The following is a 9,154-nucleotide window of genomic DNA, read 5'->3' as shown; positions in this document are numbered from 1 at the left end:
ATAAAATCAAAGGGCAACAACCCTTTTTCTCTGACGTCTGTAGTTAATAAAGAAAGAATAAACATTACCTACTCTTACATGAGAAGGGAGGAGGAGAGAACATTTCTTAATCTCTTTCCAAAGAGGATTAATCTACAGCATATTTCCACCCCAAACACTAATGAAACCACTTTTCCTGCAGTTTTCTGGAGCGGGCGTTCTATCAAAGCCTCTCATGTGAGCGAAGTTCACCTGAGAGCATTACCCAGCCTCCAGGTGCAGTGCCACTCCACGGAGCATCTGCTGAACGGGGGCAAGGAGAGCTTCGACCCTGCAGGAGAAACACAAAAGCTCCTAGCATTTCTTAGGGTCCACATATCTGAGGGGTACCAAGTGCCTCACAATGACCAGTTAAAATTAGGGCTTAAAACAGCTCCAAAAGTAGATGAGCTGTTACTGCTGGAGCTTGTAGGGCACAGGGAGGCCAGAGCCCCCCTCCATGGCAGAGTTTAACACAGGGATGGGTGTAACGGGACCAAGTGTGCAGTGAAGCATTTACTGGTTCCAAACAACCCAGCTAGCGTGACTGGAAAAGACAAGGAGCTGGGATAAGGCACCCATGTCCCTTGCTGTGCCTCTGAGCCACTCGCCCACCCGCGGCAAGGGAACAGGATGAGGAAGCTATTTTCATCTCAAGTATCTGGAGCTTACAAACACCCGCTGAAAATGCAGTGCCTTATCAAAACAGGTGAGAGCCAATGCCAGCTGACATTCCCGTTCCTCCAAAGAACTCAGCCACAAGATTGTTTTTTTAATTATTATTTTTGACCAGAGTATTTACATGTCTGACTCTAAATAGGCTTTGGCATTTCTGCAAGGGGACCAAACGCATGACCTCACGGTCTTGAAGAGTGATGGGATCAGCCCAGATGCCCTTGCCTTTTTTCTGGAGAGGCCTCTTTAGCAAGGCAGGCAGACCCCTGGAAATGGGCTCAGCAGGGACAGGCCCTTACAAATACAGTGTATTTTCTCCAAGGAACCAGGAAGGAAGAAAATGGCTATGGCAAAAGGGCCGAGGAACAAGAGAAGTGCCCAGGCAAGACCTGGCGAGGGGAAGCGAGGGTGAGCCCAGCTCGCAGAAGGGTTTACGTTCCCTTTGAAGAGAAATATTCAGGCTGTCAGGTAAAACCGAGAATCTAACCCGTGGGAGGACAGAAGATGCTACCTTGAAGAATCTGACTATTACAGGATTAACAGCTACAATCCCTCCCTCTGAGGACACCAAATGCCAAAATCTGGCCTGAGGGTTTTAGGTGGTGAGGTTTGTCCAGGCGTGTCGGCAGGAACTCTACAACATACAGAGGAGAATACTGTCCAAACCTGTATTATCTAAACATAGGTGCCTTTAAAATACTAAATATTTCTTTTAGGGGATAAGAAAAAACACAGAGAAATACGAAGCCAAAATACACACATTTCTTTTGGGAGTAAAACGTGCCCCTCAAAACACTTGAATTCTTCTGTACAATGTATTTATACCATGTTTAAGAAACATTTGTCAAGCATATAAAAACCCCCAGAAGTTCACTGTCACACAGCTTAATTCCCTATATTCTGCCTACATGCACATATAGGGCCAGTTTGTTAGGGGGTGGAGGTGTGTAGCAAAGCACAATCTAGCGAGACATGACACCATAACGGTGAACAATAAAAGCAAGCACAGCATATGTGCTGGACATTTGGTGAAAATAACCCAGCCACAGCTCCGACTTTGGTACATTTTCCTGTGTGGAAGTTGGTAATTCAGTTTCTGCTCTAACTCGGCTCAGCCAACAATTAAGTTCCTCGCAACTCTCCCCTGATAATTATTTGGGAATTCCGAGATTCTAGGAAATGTAGCTTTACTTTTCAACACTCTTTTTATAGAGCCCAGTAAGCTGAAATCTGGGGGGTTTCTTATTTTCTTCTCTTCATGTTATGGTTTTTTCTTCACCTAGCAGCTAGGATTCTCCCTGGCTATAAGATCCAAAATGGTAGCAATAATTGTATTTCCTATTTTATTACTTGTAATTGCTCCTTTGATCAGAATCCTGTGCCATTTAACCACATTTATATGATCATCCAGCACATAGGTTCTAAATACAGAACAAATTATTTTCCAAGGGAAAACTACAGGAGCTGGGTTTCCCTTTACTGCACACACATGGAATCCCATACATTTGGCACCAATTTAGGTTATTATCATTTCATTCTTCCTTTTTATATTTGTTTCATAGTAAAAGCAATATTCATTCCTTAGTATTGCCTTCCCTCATCAAGCCTGTAGCACACCCACCCTGATTCAATCTTGCCTTTGCCAAAGGAGATACCAACAAACATGTGAAATATCCCACAGCTGAAGAGCTGCACTGTGGGTCCCTAAGGTTTGCCGATCATACACTGCAAGCATTACCCCAGTGTGAAGCCTAGGAAACTCTTCATGCACAGCCTTGCTGTTCCTCCCAAAGTCCAAGAGTTTGCAGAGACACAGGAGAGTCTCCCCAGCTGGCAGGCTGCCTCCAGGTCAGGCTCTCTCGCACAAGACCAGACTGGCTTTCCCATCTCGGACAGCTCTGGCCGTGCTACCAAGCACACAGCTGTTGGAGCCCTCCTTGCTTTTGGCTGCCCCTTGCACACTGTTACCCTGCAGCAGAGAAGCACAGGGCCAGAAGATACTGCTCTCCCCCCATGTAGGACAGAGGACCATTGCCTGGGGCTATATGGCTGTTAATAATGGTAAAACCCTGATAAACTTCAGAGAACTCAAACGGAGCTGCTTTTGATTTAGGCCACGCACCTGAAAGCAGATTTTTTTCTTTCATCTTCCTCAAAGTGATGGTCTTGGGAAACTACCTAAATAGCCCAGCTCAAGAATTTGCAGTTATCTGGAAAAAAGAACATGGTCTTTTGAAAGACCATCCTTAAAGTAAGTGTTTTATTTGGATGAAAAGCCAACATAAAGTCAAATTCAGCACAGCCAGAGCAGAAGACTTGTACCTAAAGCAGGCACATGTCACAGGGAAGAGCTGGTGACACACCAGGGTGTTCCTACCTACATTGCTACTGCCTATAGCCCCCACGTGGTATAGGGATAACAGGAGCAAGGGAGGGGGCTGAACCGTGTGCTTTATAGCAAATCCTTTCTCTAACATATTTGCTTGAGAGACTTCACTGTCCTGCTTGAAGCATGTTCGTTCTATGTGTTTCCATCACATTGCTTTGTCCATTCAGCCAGCTTAGACAGATATTCACATCCTCCAGTCACAGGAAAAACTGCTGCTGGAAGAGGGTACATGCAGCCAGAAGAACTAAAGGCTTACAGATTAAAGAAACCCTAACAGCTACTTGGCTTTCACTAGCTTGTGTTCACTCAGGACCAGCAGCAACAGGCAGATTCACCTGGACTTCCAAAACACCCCCCTTTTCAGGATGCTCTCCAGGTGAGCCAGTCACCTGCCGTTGGGAACAGCTGTAGGAGGCTCCCTCGTGCAGGAAAAGCAAGGTGCTTCCCAAGCTCCTCATCACAGATACCTATGCACCATCTACAGCCACGATCAGATGTGTTTACAAATAAGAACAAAACTGACAAGTGTGGGAACAGGGAATCTTCACACTTTGAAACTTGAAGTCAAGTTGGTTCAGTCAAACATGGAAAAGGCAGCAGCTTTGGCACTTGGGGTAATTTCAGTGACAGAACTGTTCTCCTTAGCTACTGGTAAACACAACCACAGATTCCTAGAGCTTTTTCTCCAGATACTAATAGCAGATTTGATGCTGAAAAACATTACAGAGACAGAGATCAGAGGTCTATTTTTGTTTCTGTGTCTTGATGCCCATGACTTTGATGGGGTACGTATATTAACATATGATAAATTACTCTTTAATCTGTTGTAGTTATAATTCTAGAGACAGGTTCAGTGGCTTTGCTCTCAACCACAAATATTTCTGTAAAGAAACACTCGTTTTGCTGCAAAAGGGTAAGAACAAAGCAGTTTGTAAACAAAGCTGGAAAAAGAGAAATCCATCTCCCACAAAGCTCAAAACTCCTTGAAATAACTTTCTGCAGAGAGCTACCGTTACCTAGGGTGAAAAACTTCTTTAAACCCAGCAATCTGGAATTACACAGAAATGCTCAAACAGGGCTGCACAGTACATCATCAGAACTGGTATAGCTTTTAATTTCCCACCTGATTGGGTTGAAAAGGTTCGTATGTTGGAAAGTGTGGCAGGAGAAACTTACTGAAAATTGCAATCCAGGATCAGATTAAAGAGGGAGGATGATAAAGGGAAAAGCTTCATAAATTAATTTCTTTATCCAGAATAAACTCAAAAGGTCCTGTGAGGGGAGGAAGGATATGTGTTTCATTAGGACAAAGAGAGTAGGAAAAACTATGCCTGAAACCTCTTTGTGAAGACAACTTTTACAGCATGATTTCTTTAAGGGCAAGGTATTGAAATTATTTTGGAAGAAGTATTTTTACCTCCCAAGAAGATTAACACTGAAGTTCTGCAAAGCACACTGCAGCATCATTACATCCATAAAACACTAACAAGCACCAAAAGAGAGTCGCTCAGCCCAACTCACAGTCCGTCCTACTGGCACTGTCTGCTTGGGACAGAAATCCCTCCATGACCCAAGAGAGAGATGCTCAGCATACTCATTCCTACAGCAGCTGAAGACATGACATCCTTTGCAGCCAACGACATTCTAAAGCAACACATACATTAACTTCATTAACTTTAGGGGGAAGACAAAGGGTTGAGCCAAAAGAGTACTGCTAAAATAGACAAAATCACAAACTCTTTTTCATGAGCTTTAAAGGCCAAATTTTTCCAACATTATTCTAGAAAATTTCAGACTTTACAGAGTTTCTGGGGAGAGTCTGCATCGCCCTGTGCTGTGAGAAACCCCTTCTGTACCTGTGCCCTGGGTGGAGTCAGCTTGTACCCAATTTCATCAGCAACCTGAGCAGCTCTGGGCTCTAAGCACAAAGGGAGTAGCTGCTGGATTTTGTCTGGTGCACTCATGAATGAACCCCATGTCTACAATGTCAGAAAAGGCACTGGCGAGGCCTTTCCTTTTTGGGACATATTTTGCTTCAGAGCAGACCCCAGGATTTGACACTGCACATTGATGTAGTCCACCCTGGAGAAGTAGCTAGTAGATGTCACCTTCTTAGCTTTGGTGTTATGGGTGAAAAGCAAAGGCTCTGTGAAAGCCAAGACCCACACTCTGCTCCCTGTTCGTACACATCTCCTTGGATGGTCTTCCTCACACCAGCCATGAGAAGAAGATGTGTACAAGGAGAAGTGAAATCCTACATGTCAGTGCAGTTGGTGGCTGGAGCGGTGGGCTTGTTGGGAGTGATTCCTGGGGTTTTGAACCAGAAACAGGGGGTACAGGTTCAACAGGGCAGTCAGACTGCCACCAGGCAGCACTTCGCCGCAGCACGGCCCCAGCCAGTGCTTGTGCATGGCCAGGCTACCGTGGAAGAGCTGCTGGAAAACAAGATGGCATATGAGAAATGCAGAACTGAAACCAAGTGTAGGTGACAGCTATAAAAACTGCAGTCCCATTAAATGCTGGACAGGCGTTGAGTGCAGACCCTCCCATCTGTTTGCTGCACACCCTGAAGGGGTGGAGGCCGGGGTGACGCGCATGCCTTGGAAATCAGCAGCTTTTACACTGTTCACCCAGGAAGTTATTAACTTGCATGTTTGTGGGCAACTGCACAAGCTATTTTTGGTCATGGGACCCTGTGTAAGGAAAGGATTGTGAGGTTTTAATAATGATCTTTAGTTAACTTGGTTACCCACACAACAATGGCTGTCTGAGAGGCCAACTGCTGCGAAAAATTTGAGACAGGCTTTACTTCCAGAGGTATTAAACCATGAAAATATCTAACCATAATAGTAAGCAGCTATAAAAAGAGCCCTGTTTATTTCACATGATTTCTTTGTACGCCACAGTGTTATGAGAATACTTCAGCTCAATGACAACATGGTAAATTGGAAAAGATTAACTATTGAAGTCAGCACTTACGCAGTTCATTTTTGTTTGGTGTTGGTGATTTTTCTCCTTTCAAAACCCAAGTTTTCACTAATATCAGCAGGTGCAACAACATTTTTTAAAATTTGAATTCGCAATTAACCTGATATTAAGGTCAACTAATGTAAGGGCCATGAAAGGAGAAACTGGCAAATAAATAGAAGAAAACCAAACTCACACAGACTTCAGTTCTGCATTGCTACATGTCACACAGGTAGATCTGGAGCCCACAAACCCAATATGAGAAATAATCTGGTATCTCACATCTCTATTATATTGCAAATTGTATCCAATAACTTTTCTGCAACAGTGGAGCATCACAGAATATCCTACAGAGAAGGTCAAATGTTGTACTATAGAGCTCTGATAGTGTCTTAGTTCATTCCTGAGAAATACCATGAGGACTTACTGAAACCCTTTCACTATTAGGGTACACCAAGAGAAAGGGGGGAAAAATAAAGATTGCATTTGTTTCTGGGAAGACCCACATGGCTCCACGGAGAGGACACTTCCACCCTTGTTAATCCCAGCTTCTTAAAGCAACACTCAGTAAGATAATGAATCCTTTAAATGTTACATCTTGTGTCTTGCATTATTGTGGTGCAGCAACTCTCCACATCAAACAGTCATCAGCACTATTACAAAGTGGGCTTATAAGAGACTGGCTGAAAAGGCGCTGTGTGAAAAGAAGTGGAAAATTAAAGCTGAAGCAGTCGAAGAAAGGGCTTAATTTACTGGCATGTACAGTATGCAAATGAGATTACTCTCAGCTTAACTGCATCATTTATGTCCATAATAACGGCATCATCATTACAGGGCTCAAATTAAATTACACCATAATTAGCATATCAAAGTGATTGGTTAAAGTTTAAAACAAATACCCAATTTTGTTAATGAACAGCTGTAATTGTCATGTACACTTCAATGAAAACTCCCTAAACAAATATATGTTTTAGAACAGAGAAAGATTTTGAAGCAGACAGGTCTGTGGCAGAAGTAAATTGCCTAAAAAAGAATGACACAGACTATTCTATTAATGTTAATATATGCTCATCGTTTTCAGGTAATAAAACATTCTATCAAAACAAGCCTTCGCTTCGTATTTTTTGCCTCTCAACTCCACCACCACACTGGCAAGTGTCAGTGGGGAGAGGTGCTGGCCATGCCCAGCCTGCCCCACGCACAGGACACACACCACACGGTCCCCACCCACACACCGAGGGAGGAAGAGGAGGAGGAGGAAGAAGAAGATGAGGACGTCTCGCTAACTCTACCCTGTAGACCAGGGCTGGAGTAAGCTGATGACATGATAACACATCAGGCAGCCTACAATTCAATTTACTCTAATCTAATCACATCTACGCAGCAGTTCCAGAGGTGGAACTGCACCAGAGAAGTTTTTGCTGTTCTCGTCTCATTAAAATAAATAGGGAGGTGGGACTGGAGGGTTTGTCACTGTCAGCCTGGCAGCCAGCAACACATTTCCAAAGATCCATCACTTCAAATGTACACAGCAAATACACAGTTAAAACACTCCTCAGGCAGAACGAGCTTTAACAGGGGAGCAGGTCTGCTCTGTGGTATTTTAACAGAGCAGGTGAGCTCTACAGTGTTTGGGGACCAGGCCAAAGGAGCACGGTGTCACCTCACACACGGTAAAATAATCCCTCTACGTCCCCAAAAATGTTTACACTGGTACATATTTGCTTGCGTATTACCCAATATTATAGGAAGCAACATAGGGAAGTACATTTTGTGCTAAAATTGGGAATGCACTTTCAAATATACTTAACAAGGAAATTGAATGTCTTATTAAATCCGTATTATCAAAACACTGTTCAAAAATTTAAAGAAAGTAGCTTTTCATTTTATTCATCGAGGAATCCATTAAAGCCTAAGCTCTGAAGTAGTATGTAAATTATGTGCCTTTCAAGGTAGAGCTAGGGCAAATTCACTCCATCAACTAATGATGAACCTCATTATGTGCAGGGAGTATTCATAATGAGGAAACAAGCCACCCGCCATTCCATGTTCTAACATAAATCCCTGTAAAATGTGAATATCTCCACGTCTAATTAAAGGCTACTAATTCCTATCATCCCCTACAAGGCCCAAAAAGCAAAAACTAGAAATGTGTTTAAAAAGACACCCTTTGATTTTACAAAACACATCTATTTGTGTTTACCATTAGTGAGTTGCAATGTCTTTTTTTGAAGAAAAATCCATCCTAGTTTTACAGGATAAAAGTTTGGGGGTACAAAAGTTTATTTACATTATCTGACTTGGTCTTGTATTTTAAAAAGAGCTTCTGATTAGCACAGGTCAGCCTGCACAGCTAAAGATAAAAATAAATAAAAGGCAGAGAAAAGAAATCTCCAGTAATATGTGAGAAATAATATTTTAGTTGGGGGGGGGGGGAAGGAAAAAAAGAAAAAAAGAGAAGAACAGCTTTGCTATCCAGGTTTGCTCTCGAACTGAGACTTCCTAAAAAAAAATAAATCTAGAGATCCCCTAATAACTGGGGAAAGCAGGCAGCAGAGACAGGAAGAAAGAGAGCCAATTAAGCAACCAAGTACACAACAGGTATTTAAAAGATTTTTTGAATTATACTCAATTTAGGAAGAAGCTGCTTCCCTCCCAAAAATCCCCTAAGAATTAGGGATTGAAGACAACGCTGCTTAATGCAGGCTGGAAGAAAAGTGCTCTTCCACAGACTTACCTAGATTTGATATTTATACCTACATGCACAGTGTCCGCTCCTACGATCAAAACCACATTTCTTATTAAGTTACATAATACCCATCCTATGCATCGCCGTGAATTCATCTGCTCCTGCACTGAATTATGGATTTGCTCTCTGTACTTCCCGGCACAGAAGTGGACAGGTTTGCCGACTCCCCTGAACGGAAGACGCATCACTGTTTCTTTTTTACTGCTCTGTATTAATATTTTCCTACGTGTTCAAAACAAACCGAGAAGCACAGCAAAACCTGAGAGCGTCTCATTTTGGAGGAGACGAAAAGCATCCACTGAAGCTGAGCAACATATAGGCTTAAAAAAGAATTAAAAAAAGAAAAATTATGGCAT

At 42.8% G+C, this 9,154-nt stretch overlaps 1 protein-coding gene across 13 annotated transcripts in view; it reads right to left on the bottom strand.

The window, feature by feature from the left end:
- FOXP1 (forkhead box P1) overlaps positions 1-9,154 on the bottom strand; it is a 383,544-nt gene that overhangs the window by 187,650 nt on the left and 186,740 nt on the right. The window lies entirely within an intron of this gene.

This window comes from Corvus moneduloides, chromosome 11 (genome assembly GCF_009650955.1).
Source record: "Corvus moneduloides isolate bCorMon1 chromosome 11, bCorMon1.pri, whole genome shotgun sequence".
Taxonomy (NCBI): domain Eukaryota; kingdom Metazoa; phylum Chordata; class Aves; order Passeriformes; family Corvidae; genus Corvus; species Corvus moneduloides.
The sequence above is the reverse complement of the archived record's forward strand: the minus strand, read 5'-3'. Positions and strand labels throughout refer to the sequence as shown.